The sequence below is a fragment of the Miniopterus schreibersii genome, assembly GCF_964146895.1.
Source record: "Miniopterus schreibersii genome assembly, chromosome: X".
Lineage (NCBI taxonomy): Eukaryota > Metazoa > Chordata > Mammalia > Chiroptera > Miniopteridae > Miniopterus > Miniopterus schreibersii.
In genome coordinates, this window is record NC_138104.1 from 58,295,968 (window position 1) to 58,311,392 (window position 15,425).

Below are 15,425 nucleotides of genomic sequence, written 5' to 3' on the forward strand. Positions count from 1 at the left end.
TTCCACCACCACCCTGACTCTGCCCCACCAGAGCTGTCTGCCTGCTATCTACACGTCTGTCTCTATTTTGCTTGTTAGTTCAGTTTGTTCATTCAGTTCCACATATGAGTGAAATCATATGGTACTTGTCTTCCTCTGACTGGCTTATTTCACTTAGCATAATGTCTCCAGGTCCATCCATGCTGTCTCAAAGGATAAAATTTTCTTCCGTTTTATGGCTGAGTAGTAATCCATTGTGTAATACTATTCATCTACTGATGGACACTGGGGGTGCTTCCAAATCTTGGCTATTGTAAATAATGCTGCAATGAACATAGGGCTGCATATATTCTTTCAAATTAGTATTTCAGTTTTCTTCTGATAAATTTCCAGAAGTGGAATCACTGGATCATAAGGCAGTTCCATTTTTAATTTTTTGGGGCAACTCCTTATTGCTTTCCACAGTAGCTACACCAATCTGCCTTCTTAACAACAGTGCACAGCGGTTCCCTTTTCTCCCCATCCTTGCCATCTTTCTTTTTCTTTTTTTTTAGTTTATCTTTATTGTTGAAAGTATTACAGATATCCCCTTTTTTTTCACCTATTGATCTCCTCCACCCCACATCCACCTCCCCCCAGGCCTTCCCCACACTATTATCTGTGTCTGTGGGTTATGCATATATACATATAAGTTCTTTGGTTAATCTCTTTCCACCCTTGCCTTCCCTCTGAGATTCCTCAGTCTGTTCTATGCTTCTATGTCTCTGGATCTACTTTGTTCATCAGTTTATTTTGTTCATTATATTTCACATATGAGTGAGATCATGTGATACTTGTCTTTGTCCTACTGGCTTATTGCACTTAGCATAATACTCTCCAGTTCCATCCATGCTGTCCCAAAGGGTAAGAGATCCTTCTTTTTTAACAGCTGCATAGTATTCCATGGTGTAAATATACTACAGCTTTTATCCACTCATCTACTGATGGGCACTTGGGCTGTTTCCAGATCTTAGGTAATTTTTGAGGAACCTCCATACTGTATTACATAGTGACTGGACCAGTCTGCATTCCCACCAGCAGTGTACTAGGGTTCCTTTTTCTCCACATCCTCACCAGCACTTGTCATTTGTTGATTTGTTGATGGTAGCCATTCTGACAGGTGTGAGGTAATACCTCATTATCATTTTTATTTGCATCTCTCTGATGATTAGTGACTTTGAGCAGTTTTTCATATCTCTTGGCCATCTGTGTGTCCTTTTTGGAGAAGTGTCTATTTAGGTCCCTTGCCCATTTTTTAATTGGATTGTTTGTCTTCCTTTTGTTAAATTGTATAAATCCCTTATATATTTTGGATATTAACCCCTTATCAGGTGTATCATTGGCAAATATGTTCTCCCATGCAATGGGCTCCCTTTTCATTTTGTTGATGGTTTCTTTTGCTGTGCAGAGGCTTTTTATTTTGATGTAGCCCCATTTCTTTCTTTTCTTCTTTGTTTCCCTTGTATCGACAAACATATTGCTACGAGAGATGTCTTTGATTTTGCTGCTTAGGTTTTCTTCTAGGATTTTTATGGTTTCAAGTCTTACATTTAAGTGTTTTATCCATTTTGAATTTGTTCTTGTGTATGGTGATCTAGTTTCATTTTTTTTTTTTTTTGCATGTACCTATCCAATTTTCCCAGCACCATTTGTTGAAGAGACTATCTTTACTCCATTGTATGCTCTTGTCTCCTTTGTCAAATATTAATTGAGTGTAATGTGTTGGGTCAATTTCTGGGTTCTCTGCTCTGTTCCACTGATCTATATGCCTGTTCCTGTGCCAATAACAGGCTGATTTGATTACAGTGGATGACATGATATTATACACAGAAAATCCTAAACACACCACCAAAAAAAATGCTGGATTTAATAAATGAATTTGGCATTGTAGCAGGATACAAAATTAACACCCAGAAATCGATAAAATTTTTATACACCAATATTGAACTGTCAGAAAGAGAAACTTTAAAAAATCCCTTTTACCATTGCAACAAAATAAGATACTTAGGGATAAACTTAACCAAGGAGCCAAAAGACTGAAAACTACAGGACATTGGAAAAAGTGATAGAGGAAGATATAAACAAGTAGAAGAATATTCCGTGTTCATGGATTAGAAGAATTAACATAATTAATATTTTCATACTACCCAAAGCAATCTATAGATTCAGTGCAATCCCTATTAAAATACCAACAGCATATTTCACAGATGTAGAACAAATACTCCAAAAATTTATATGAAACCAAAAAGACCCTGATTAGCCGCAACAATCTTGAGAAAGAAGAACAAAGTTGGAAGGATCACAATACCCAATATCAAGTTAGAGTACAAAGCCACTGTAATCATTGTGTTTTTAATTTGCATCTCTCTGATGATGAGTGATGTTGAATATATGTTCACATATATATTGGCCACCTGTATGTCCTGTTGGGAGAATTGTCTGTTCAAGGCCTTTGCCCATTTTTAAATTGGATTGTTTGTCGTCTTCTTATTCAGTTTTATAAGTTCTTTATAAATTTTGGATATTAACCTCTTATCAGATGTATCATTGTGTTGCGAATATGTTCTCCCATTCAGTGGGTTGTCTTTTCATTTTGTTGATGGTTTCATTTGCTGTGCAGATCTTTTTAGTTTGATGTTGTCCCATTTGTTTATTTTTCATTTTGTCCTTTGCCTGAGGCGATGTATCAGAAAAAATATTGCTACGAGAAATGTCCTAGATTTTGCTGCCTATGTTTACTTCTAGGATTTTTATGGTTTCAGTCTAACATTTAAGTCTTTCATCCATTTTGAGTATATTCTTGTGTATGGTGTAAGAATGTGGTCTAGTTCCATTTTTTTGCACATACCTGTCCAATTTTCCCTACACCATTTATTGAATAGACTATCTTTACCCCATTTTGTTCTTGCCGCCTTTGTCAAACATTAATTGACCATAAAGGAATGTGTTTTCTATTCTGTTCCATTGGTCTTTATGTCTGTTTTTATGCCCATACCATGCTGTTTTGATTACTATGGCCTTGTAGTATAGTTTTATATCACAGAGGAAGATTCCTCCAACTTTGTTCTTTCAAAATATTGCTGTGGCAGCCCTGGCCAGTTTTGCTCAGTGCTTAGAGTGTCAGACTGTGAACTGAAGGGTCCCGGTTTGATTCTGACCAAGGGCATGTAACTCGGTTGCAGGCTCAATCCCCAGCCCTGGTCAGGGTGCATGTGGGAGGCAACCAATTGATCTCTCTCTTACATCACTCTCTATCTGTCTCTCCCTTCCACTATCTCTGAAAAACAATGGAAAAGGTATCCTCGAGTGAGGATTAAAAAACAAAAACGAAGTATTGCTGTGGCTATTCAGGGTCTTTTGTGGTTCTATATAAATTTTTGGATTATTTGTTCTAGTTCTGTAAAAAAATGCCATTAGTATTTTGATAAGAAATGCATTCAACCTCTAGAATTAACAATGTCAATTCTTTCTATCCATGAGCACAGTATATTCTTCCATTTATTTGTATCTTCTTTAATTTCTTCAGTGTTTTATAATTGTCTGAGTACAGGGCGTAAATTTTACATCCTTGGTTAAATTTATTCCTACGTATTTTTTTGATGCAATTGTAAATGGGATTGTTTTCTTAGTTTCCCTTTCTGATAGTTCATTATGGGTGTATAAAATGCAACTGATTTCTGGATGTTTATTTTGTATCCTGCTGCTTTACTGATTTTATGTTTCATTTCCAGTAGTTTTTTGGTGGAGCCTTTAGGATTTTCTATGTACAATATCATGTCATCTGCAAATAATAAGTTTTACTCCTTCCTTTCTAATTAGGATGCCTTTTATTTTTTCTTGTCTGATTGCCGTAGCTAGGACTTCCAGTACTATGTTGAATAAAAGTGGTGAAAGCGGACATCCCTGTCTTATTCCCAATCTTAAGGGAAACACTTGTAGTTTTATCATAAATGGGTCCTGAATTTTTTCAGATGCTTTTTCTACATCTATTTATATGGTCATGTGGTTTTTATCCTTCATTTTATATATGTGCTGTGTCACATTTATTGATTTGAGGATATTGTACCAACCTTCCATCCCCAGAATAATGCCCACTTGATCATAGTATGTAAGCTTTTTAATGTATTGCTGTATCTGGTTTGCTAATATTTTGTTGTTGAGGATTTTAGCATCTATGTACCTGAGGGATATTGGCCTACAATTTTCTTTCTTTGTAGTGTCCTAATCTGGTTGTGGAATTAGGATAATGCTGGCTTCATAAAAGGAGCTTGGAAGTCTTCCCTCCTCTTGAATTTTTTGGAATAGTTTGAGAATAGGTGTTAATTCTTTTTGAATGTTTGGTAAAATTCACCTGTGAAGCCATCCTGTCCAGGACTTTTGTTTATCGGGATTTTTTATTATTACTGCTTCAGTTTCATTAGTTGTAATCAGTCTATTCAGTATCTCTGATTCTTCCTGATTTAGTTTTGGAAAATTGTATGTTTCTAGGATAACTTTCTAGCAATATATCCATTTTGTCCTGATTGTCCAATTTGTTGGCGTATAATTGTTCATAATATTTTCTTTCAATCCTTTTTATTTCTGTGATGTCAGTTTTTACTTCTCTTCTTTAATTTATGATTTTATTTATTTGGGTCATCCCTTTTTTTTCTTGATGAGCTGGTAAAGGTTTGTCAATCCTGTTTTATCTTTTCAAGGAACCAGCTCTTGGTTTCGTTGATCTTTTGTATTTTTTTAGACTATTTTGTTTATTTCTATTCTGATCTTTATTATTTCCTTTCTTCTACTCACTTTGTGCTTTGTTGTTGTTTTTCAAGTTCCTTTAAGTATCACTTGGACGCCTTAAAAAATGGAAATGACAGACTGTCTACAAAATTGTGATAATGAAAATACCTTGTAACTGAATTTAAAGTGCTAAAGCAATGATCAGAGTAAAATTCATAGCTTCAATGACTTTTATTGTGAAAGCATGTCAGAATACTAGCTGTCTACTGAAAAATCCATTTCTTCTTTCTAAGAACACAGCTAGACTCTCTCTGTATATTTATATATGTCTGTATCTCTATCTATCTGCCTATTTATATATATCACTAAGGAATTTTAAATTAAAACAATAATGAGAAACCAGTACACACCTATTCAAGTGGTAAAAGTCCAAAACACTGACACCACCAAATGTGGACAAGTATCTGAAGCAACAGGAACTCTCCTTCATTATTGGCAAGAATGTAAAATGTTACAGCTTCTTTTGAAGACAGGCAGTTTCTTAAAAAAACTAAGAATAATTGTACCATATAATCCAGCAACTGTGCTCTTTGGTATTTATCCAAATGAAATGAAAACACGTCCATGCAAGACCTGCACATGGATGTTTGCATCAGCTTTATTCAAATTGCTAAATCTTGGAAGCATCCAAGATGTCCTTTAGTAGATGAATGGATAAATAAACTGTGATATGTCCAAACAGTGAAATATTATTCAGAGCTAAGAAGAAATAAATTAAGCCATGAAAAGACATGGAGGAAATGTAAATGCATGTTGCTAAGTGAAAGAAGCCATTCTGAAAAGGCTTCATACTGTGTTATTCTAACTATATGATATTCAAGGAAAGTCAAAGCTATGGAGACATTAAGAAAGACTCACTGGTTGCCATGGTTTAGTTGGGGAGGTAGGGATGAATAGATAGAATACAGAGAATTTTTAAGACCGTGAAACTATTCTATATGATACTACAGTGGTGGATACATGTCATACTTTTGTCAAAACCCATAGAATGTACACCTAGAGTGAATTCTAATGTAAATGATGGACTTTGTTGAAAATGATATATCACTGTAGGTTCATTGATTTTAACGAATGTACCATTATGGCTCATGTCAATAGTGGGGGAGGTTGTATGTGTGGGGAGATAGGGTGTATGTGAGAACTCTGTATTTTTCCACTGAATTTTTCTATGAACCTTAAACTGCTTTAAAAGAATAGCTTTTATCAAAAAGATGAGAGATAACAAGTGCTAGGCAGGATGTGGAGAAAAAGGAACCCTTGTATACTATTGGTGTGAATCTAAATTGGTACAGCCACTATGGAAAATTCTTTTTGAGGATCCTCAAAAAGAATAGAACTGACATATGATCCAGAAATCCCACTTCTGAGTATGTATTAGAAAGAAATGAAATCACTATCTCAAAGAGATATCTGCACCCCCAGGTTCATTGCAGCATTGTTCACAATAGCTCAGATATGGAAATGATTTAAGTGTCCATTGAAGGATGAATGGATAAAGAAAATGTGGTATATTCAGCCTTAAAAAATTAGGAAACCCTTCCATTTGAAACAACAGGGATGAATCTGGAGGACATTATTCTAAATGAAATAAATCAGACAGAGAAGGGAAAATACTCTACGATCTAACTTATATGTGGAATCTAAAAATGAGGTCTCATAGAAACAAAGATTAGATTGGTGGTTGCCAGGGGCTGTGGAAGATGAGAAATGGGTGATGGTGGTTAAAGGGTACACATTTCTAATTCTAAGATCAGCAATTTTGAGGGACCTAATGTACACTATGGTGACTGTAGTTAAGAATACTGGATCATGTACTTGAAAGTTGCCAAGAGAGCAAATCTTAAATATTCTCACCACACTTAAAAAATGATAACTACATGAAATGATGGATGTATTAACTAACCTTATTGTGGTAATTATTTTGCAAGATATATGTATATATAATTATCCCATTGTATACCTTAAACTTTACACAATGTTATGTCAAACATATCTCAATGAAGCTGGGGAAAAAAATCCAGCAATATATAAAATGAATTATATACCCCCCAAAAGACCATTGGGTACAGCTCCAAGGATGATGAGTTATAACATGTTGTTAAAATGGATTTTATTTTTTAAATATATTTTTATTGATTTTAGAGAGAAAGAGGAAGGAAGAGGGGGAGAGAGAGAAACATCAATGAGAGAGAAACATTGATCAGCTGCCTCCTGCACACCCCCCTACTGGGGATCAAGCCCACAAACTGGAGCACGTGCCCTGACCGGGAATTGAACGGGTGACCACTAGGTACATGGGATGACACTCATCCAACTGAGCTTCACAGGCCAGGGAAAAATGGATTTTATTTTAAAGTAAAAAATAATAAAATAAAATCTATTAATTTAAAAAATAAACAGCACTGGCTGGTGTGGCTTAGTTGATTGAGCATCATCCCGTGGACAGAGAGGTCAGAGGTTCAATTCTTGATTGGGAAACATGCCCAGGTAGCAGGTTCCATCCCAGTCAGGGTGTATACGGGAGGCAACCAATTGATGTTTCTCTCTCACATCAATGTCTCACTTTCTCTCCCCTTTCCTCTCTCACGAAAAAAGTCAATTAAAAAAACATATTTAAAAAAAAAACTGAATTGCGACAGCAGCCTCCCCTTAGCTCTCTCTGCTCCTTCTGTTCATCAGACAACTGCGTATTCCCGCGCAGTACCAGCCGCAACCCAGTGACACGATGGTGAAGGTCGGAGTGAACGGATTTGGCCATATTGGACGCCTTATCACCAGGGCTGCTTTTTTTTTTTTTAATTTTTTTTTAATATATCTTTATTGATTTCAGAGAGAGGAAAGGAGAGGGAGAGAGAGAGATAGAAACATCAATGATGAGAGAGTCATTGATGAGCTGCCTCCTGCACGCCCCCGACTGGGGATCGAGCCCGCAACCTGGGCATGTGCCCTGACCGGGAATCGAACCTTGATCGCTTGGATCCTAGGTCAATGCTCAACCTCTGAGCCACACCCGGCCGGGCACCAGAGCTGCTTTTAACTCTGACAGAGTGGATATTGTCGCCATCAGTGACCCCTTCATTGACCTCAACTACATGGTCTACATGTTCCAGAATGACTCTACTCATGGCAAGTTCAAAGGCACAGTCAAGGCTGAGAACGGGAAGCTTGTCATCAATGGAAAGTCCATCTCCATCTTCCAGGAGTGAGATCCTGCCAACATCAAACAGGGTGATGCTAGTGCTGAGTATGTTGTGGAGTCCACCCCTGTCCTCACTACCATGGAGAAGGCTGGAGCTCAGTTGAAGGGTGGAGCCAAGAGGTTCTTCATCTCTGCCCCTTCTGCAGATGCCACCATGTTTGTGATGGGTGTGAACCATGACAAGTATGACAACTCCCTCAAGAATTTCAACAATGCCTCCTGCACCACCAACTGCTTGACCCCTCTGACCAAGGTCATCCATGACAACTTTGGCATCAGGGAGGGACTCATGACCACAGTCCATGCCACCACTGCCACCCAGAAGACCATAGATGGCCCCTGTGGGACACTGTAGCGTGATGGCCAAGGGGCTGCCCAGAACATTATCCCTGCTTCTACTGGAGCTGCCAAGGCTGTGGGCAAGGTCATCCATGAGCTGAATGGGAAGCTCACTGGCATGGCCTTCCATGTCCCCACCCCCAATGTGTCAGTTGTGGATCTGACCTGCCGCCTGGAGAAAGCTGCCAAGTACGGTGACATCAAGAAGATAGTGAAATATGTACCGCTATGTTCATAGCAGCACAGTTTACAATAGCTAAGATCTGGAAGCAGCCCAAGTGCCCATCAGTAGATGAGTGGATAAAAAAGCTGTGGGACATTTACACCATGGAATACTACGCAGCTGTAAAGAAGAAGGATCTCATACCCTTTGGGACAGTATGGATGGACCTGGAGAAAATTATGCTAAGTGAAATAAGCCAGGCAGAGAAAGGCAAACATCACATGATTTCGCTTATATGTGGAATCTAAAGAACTTAATAAACTGATGAACAGAATAGATTCAATGACATGGAAGCATAGATCAGACTGACGAATGTCAGAGGGATGGAGGAGGGCGGGTGGGTGGAGGGGGAGAGAGTAACCAAAGAATTTATATGTATATATGCACAACCCAAGGACACAGACAATGGTGGGGAGAGGGACTGGGGAGGGGGATGGGACGGGGTGGAATGGGTCATTGGGGAGAAAAAGGGACATCTATAATATTTTAAACAAAAATAAAATTAAAAAAAAAAAGAAGGTAGTGAAGCAGATATCAGAGGACCCCCTCAAGGGCATCCTGGGCTACACTGAAGACCAGGTTGTCTCCTGCGACTTTAACAGTGACACACTCCTCTACCTTTGATGCTGGGGCTGGCGTTGCCCTCAATGACCACTTTGTTAAGCTCGTTTCCTACTATGATAATGAAGTTGGCTACAACAACAGGATGGTGGACCTTATGGTCCACATGGCCTGCAAGGAGTAAGAGCCCCTGGACCACCAGCCCCAGCGAGAAGAAGAGAGACCCTCAGCTGCTGGGTAGTTCTTGCCCCAAATCTGTCCCCAACACAGAATCTCCTGACCTCCACAGTTTCTATCCCAGACCCCCTGAAGAAGGGGAGGGTCTTAGGGAGCCCTACCTTGTCGTGCACCATCAAAAAAGTACACTTTACCCCCACCAAAAAAAAAGTGGTAGCAGAATAGACTATACTAGATAATTTCTGGGTCAGTTTTTTCTGGAACATAGTATGATTTTTGAATATGTAAATTAAAGTATTCCTCTTTTTCTAGAATATATTCTAGAATTGTTTTTTTGTGTGTTTTTTCATAGTTTTATTTTTGTTTAAATTATTACAGATGGCCTAGCCGGGCATGGCTCAGTGGTTGAGCATCAACCTAGGATCCAAGAGATCGGGGTTCGATTCCCAGGCATTGGCACATGCCCGGGTTGTGGGCTGCAGCCAATCAATGACTCTGTCATCATTGATGTTTCTGTCTCTCTCCCTCTCCTTTCCTCTCTATGAAATCAATAAAAAGATATATTTAAAAAAAATAAAAATATTACAGATGTCCCTTTTTCTCCCCAATGACCCATTCCACCCTGTCCCAGTCTTCTCCCCAGTCCCTCTCCCCACCATTGTCCATGTCCTTGGGTTGTGCATATATGCATATAAATTCTTTGGTTACTCTCTCCCCCTCCACCCACCCTAGAATTATTTTTAAATACTTAGAAACCTAAGCATATACGTTCTTTTTTACAGGCAAAAGGAAAGAAACCATTATTTGTACAGTTGATCCTCGAAAATATATGGAGTTTGTATGATGCTGTCTTTTAAATGCCGGCTTTTAAAGGTTAAACAATTTTCTTCTTCTTTGGGGACTTTATATATGTTTTGGATCTTTTTTTTTACTGTTTCTAAATCTATCACTTTGTTTTCATTTTATTTTATTGATAGAGAACATATTTATTATTTATTTATTTATTTATTTTTCATTTAATTTGTATACAAACATCACTGACTTCCTGTGAATGGAAGGTAGTAAATTCTCTATATAGAAGTGTGAAAAGATCTAGACCTAGCCTGAGTTATCAGTGAGTTTCTGGTCTGGATCAGGGGTCAGCAAACCATGGCTGGCAGGTTAAATGCTGCCTACTTACTGTTTTTATAACTGAAACTTTGTTGGAAAACAAGCCATGCTTGTTTACTTAACTATTTTATTTTTTATTTTTTTATATTTTAATTTATGTTTATTGTTGAAAGTATTACAAATGTCCCCTTTTTCACCCCATTGATCCCATCCACCCTGCACCACCCCCAGGCCTTCACCACACTATTATCTGTGTCCATGGGTTATACATATATGCATATAAGTTCTTAGGTTAATCACTCCCCACCCACCTTCCCTCTGAGATTCATCAATCTGAATCATGATTCTATGTCTCTGAATCTGTTCTGTTCCGTTGGTTTATTTTGTTCAATAGATTGCACATATGAATAAGATCATGTGATACTTGTCTTTCTCTGACTGGCTTATTTCACTTAGCGTAATACTCTCCCAGTCCCACCATGCTGTATCGAAGGGTAGAGGACCCTTCGTTTTTACAGCTACATAGTGTATTCCATGGTGAAACTGTTCTAGAAATTGCTTGATATGATTTCAGTATTCTTGAACTTGTAGAGACTTGTTTGTGTCTTAACATATTGTCTCTCTTTGAGAATGTCCCATGTGCACTTGAGAAGAATATATATTCTGCAGCTTTGGGGTAGAATGTTCTGTAAATGTCAATTAAATCCATCTGATCTAGTGTTTCATTTAAGGTCACTGTTTCCTTGTTGCTTTTTTTGTATGAAAGTCCTATCCAGTGAATTCCTTCCAGTGTTAAAGTCTGCTACTATGACTGTATTGCTCTTGATCTCGCCCTAAAAGTCCTCCAGAAGTTATTTTATAAATTTAGGTGCTCCTATATAGGGTACATATATGTTTATGAGGGTCATATCCTCTTGCTGGATCAATCCCTTTAGTATTATGTAGTGACGTTTCATGTCTCTTGTTATGGTCTTCATTTTGAAGTCTATTTTGTCAGATATGAGTATTGCTACCCCAGCTTTTTTTAAAATTTTTATTTGCATGGAAAATTTTTTTCCATCCCTGCACTCTCATCCTGTGTGAGTATTTTGTTCTGAGGTGGGTCTCATGTGAACAGCATATATTTGGGTCTTGTTTTCTTATCCATTCAGCTACCCTATGTCTTTTGATTGGAACATTTAACCCATTTACATTTAAGGTTATTATTGATAGGTATTTATCTATTGCCATTTTATTTCTTTATGCCTATGTTTCTCATCCTATCTCTTTCAACTTCTTATTACAACAGTCCCTTTAACATTTCTTGCAATGCTGGTTTGGTAGTGATAAATTCCTTTAGCCTTTTTTTTGTCTGGGAAGCTCTTTATTTCACCATCTATTTGGAATGATAACCTTGGTGGATAGAGTAGTCTTGGTTTCAGATCCATGCTTTTCATTTCCTTGAATACTTCATGCCATTCCCTTCTGGCCTTTAGAGTTTCTGATGAGAAATCAGCTGACAGCCTTATGGGAGATCCTTTGTAGGTAACAGATTGCTTTTCTCTTGCTGCCTTTAAGATTCTTTTTCTTGAATTTTTGGCATTTTAATTATGATGTGTCTGGTTGTGGACCTCTTTGGGTTCTTCTTGCTTGGAACTCTCTGTTCCTCCTGCACTTGTGTGACTTTTTCCTTGACCAGGTTTGGGAAATTTTCTGCCATTATTTCTTCACACATGTTCTCTATCCTTTGCTTACTTTCGACCTCTTCTGGCAGTCCTATGATGCGAATATTGTTACATTTCATGTTGTCCCACAGCTCCCTTAAACTGTCCTCCTGTGGTTTTTGTGGTTTTTTCTTTTTGGTTCTCTTGAGTTATTTTTTCTACCCTGTCTTCTAATTCACTCATCCATTCCTCAGCTTCCCCTAATCTGTTGTTCATTCCTTCCAGTGTTTTGTTTTGCTTTTTTATTTCTACTATGTCATTCTTAATTTCCTTCATAGCTTCTATCTCTTTGTTCAGGCTGTTGAGTATCTTTATGATCAGTTTTCTGGACTCTATATCAGATATATTGCTTATCTCCATTTCACTTATCTCCTCTTCTGGAGAATTCTTTTTTTCTTTCATTTGGGGCTTATTTTTTGTCTCCCCATTTTGGCTGCCCATTTGGATTTGTTTCTATCTGTTAGGTAGATCTGCTATGACTCCCAGCTTTTTGCATGGTATCTGGTGCAGGCCAGTGTCAGAGGCTGTTTGTGACTGGCCTTGATTACACTCTTTGACGTTTTCCACATTCCACAGCTTCTAGTTTCCTCTGATCAGGCTGGGTGTGTTTGGATAGGACCAATATATCCAACAAGTTTTGCTTTTCCAAACCCTGGGTCCAGAAGCAAATCAGGCAAAGACTCAAAGCACCCAGAGGCTGTTATGCAGTCTGTTGATGAGCCTCAGTCTGTAGAAAGTCCACTGGGTGGGGTGGCTGATTGTTTTCAGTCTCTTAAGGAGCCTGAGACTGTAGAAACTTTACAGGGTGGGGCCAGAGGTTGTACAATTGGTGGGACAATTGCCTTCCCCACAGGCAAAAGCTGCTTGGAAATACCTGCCTGAGAAAGATCTCTGTAGTATGGGGAAATGGCTCAGCACAGAAATATAGATCGCTGCCTTCTGATATCTTTTCCCCCAGTGCGCCCCCCTGGTTTCTCCTCACACCACCCTTGTCTACTCTGCTTTCCCTCCACTGGAGCCCAGTGTGAGTGGCTACACACAAAACTTTGTGCATTGGCCCTTTAAGACCATGCCTGCATGTCCAGCTGTCTCTCCCTGGCAGACAGAAGCCCTGCTGCTTTTCACAGCCACATGTTTTGTGGACACCTTTCTCAGTTCTGGTACTCTGGGCTGGGAAGCCCAGTTTGGGCTTTTGGCCCCAGTTTTCAGTGGAACTCCCAACAACTGAGATATTCCTCCTGACCTTTAGCTGCTACCTGTGGGAGCCTGGCCAGCCCTCTGATTCCTCCACACTTCCTACCAGTCTCTATGGGGTCTCCACTTTTCCTCCTTGGTTATGAGGGTTCTTTCCAGCTAGTCTTCAGTTGCAGTTGATTATTCACAGTGGTTTTTCTATATTTTAGTTGTAATTCCAGTTTGGTCCTGGGAGAGTGTCAGTGTAGCTTCCACTCAATCCATCACCATCATGGATCTCTATATTACTTTTAACATTAAAGATGATTTTTTTTAAAAAGAATCAACTTTGGATATAGGTATAGGGCAGAGAAAGGCAGATCACATTTCCAGGATAAGAAAAAAGAGATTTATAGGGGAGTAAATATTTTACCAAGAATTAAGACTTATGATTATAATATACTTCAAACTTTTCTAACACAAGGGAATGCACAGCTTCTGAATCTGTCTTTCTGGCTTCTTTTCAGGATTTCTATTGAAGAACATAACTTTTGCATGTTGTTAGGAACATCCTCGGAATCATACTCTGTACATAAAGAGCCATCAAAAGTTAAAGCCAAAAGTAAAGTTAAAGCTAGAAGTCATCTTAGTGATTAGGCCTCTTTAAGCTGTTTATTTTGTTTTGTGGGGGTTTTTTTGTGTGTTTTTTTAAAAATATATCTTTATTGATTTCAAAGAGAGGAAGGGAGAGGGAGAGAGAGATAGAAACATCAATGATGAGAGAGTCATTGGTTGAGCCCGCAACCTGGGCATGTGCCCTGTCCGGGAATTGAACCCCGATCGCCTGGTTCCTAGGTCGACGCTCAACTGCTGAGCCATGCCCGGCCGGGCTATTTTGTAATATAGTAAAACCTTTATCTCAAAAACATGAAGATGGAGAAAAGCCCTTAGTTGTTTTTGTAAGCCATTGCAGGGAAGAATTTCATGTACCTCCAGTGCTATAATTTTGACCTTGCTGTAAAGTATTTACCACATGTGATCATTGAAAGTCTTAGTGGTTATGGCAAATAAGGCAAACCTAAGAGCTTTAGAACAAAGCCCAGCATAGGTCCTCTGCCAACAGAAATTCAGTTTAGCTAGCAGGGAAGAGGATTGTCTAAGTTTTCTTGTATTATATATTTATATATTATGGTCTCTTCATATGGTAACTCTATGTTTAGTCATTTGAGGAGGTGCCAGACTGTTTTCCAAAGTGTCTCCACCATTTGGTATTGTCACCAGTAGTGTGTGGCACTTACAGTTTCTCCACCTTCATGTCAGCACTTGTATTATCTGATTTTTTTTTATTCTGGCCATCTTAGTGTATAGTGATATCCCATTGTGGTTTTTATTTCCTTATGACCTATTTTCCTGACAACTAATGGTGTTAAGCATTTTTTCATATCCTTCTTGGCCATTTGTATATCTTCTTTGGAGAAATGTCTATTCAGACCCTTTTCCCAATTTTTAATTGGGATATTGTCGTTTTATTATTAAGTCGTAAGAGTCCTTATTATATTCTAGGTACAGGTTTCCTGATCAGATATAGGACTTGCAAATACTTTCTCCCATTCTTTGCGTTGTCTTTTCCCTTTCTTGATAGTATCCTTTGAACCACTATTTTTTTTTAAGCACAATTTTTTAACTTCAGTAAAGTACAGTTAATCTATTTTGTTGTTGTGGCTTGTGCTTTTGATATCATATCTAAGAATCAACTGCCAAATCCAAAATCATGAGTGCTTTCTCCTGTGTTTCCTTCTAAAGGCTTTTACAGTTTTTGCTCTTACATTTAGGTCTTTGATCCATTTTGAGTTAATTTTTATATGTGGTATGAGTTAAAGGTCCAACATCATTCTTTTCCATGTGGCTATCCAGTTGTACCAGAACCATTTATTTAAAAACAAAACAAAACACAAAACTATTCTTTCCCTGTTGGATGGGTTTTGGCCTCCTTGTGGAAAATGAGTTGACCATAGACACATGGTTTTACTTCTATCCCACATGGTGTCAGTTCTATCCCATATGATTTATATGTCTGTCCTTTTGCCAGTGTCACACTGTCTTGATTATAATTGCTTTGTATTAAGTTTTGAAATCA

General features: G+C 38.3%; 1 protein-coding gene and 1 pseudogene across 2 annotated transcripts in view; both read left to right on the plus strand.

Moving 5' to 3' along the window:
- The window catches only part of TEX11 (testis expressed 11), a gene marked incomplete at both ends in the record, with an annotated part of 365,391 nt that overhangs the window by 322,492 nt on the left and 27,474 nt on the right, over positions 1–15,425 (plus strand). The gene's annotated exons all lie outside the window — the stretch shown is intronic.
- Positions 7,438–9,309, plus strand: LOC308551136 (glyceraldehyde-3-phosphate dehydrogenase-like; annotated as a pseudogene). The gene is made up of 3 exons: positions 7,438–7,581; positions 7,829–8,561; positions 9,096–9,309. The product of its transcript is annotated as a glyceraldehyde-3-phosphate dehydrogenase-like (transcript).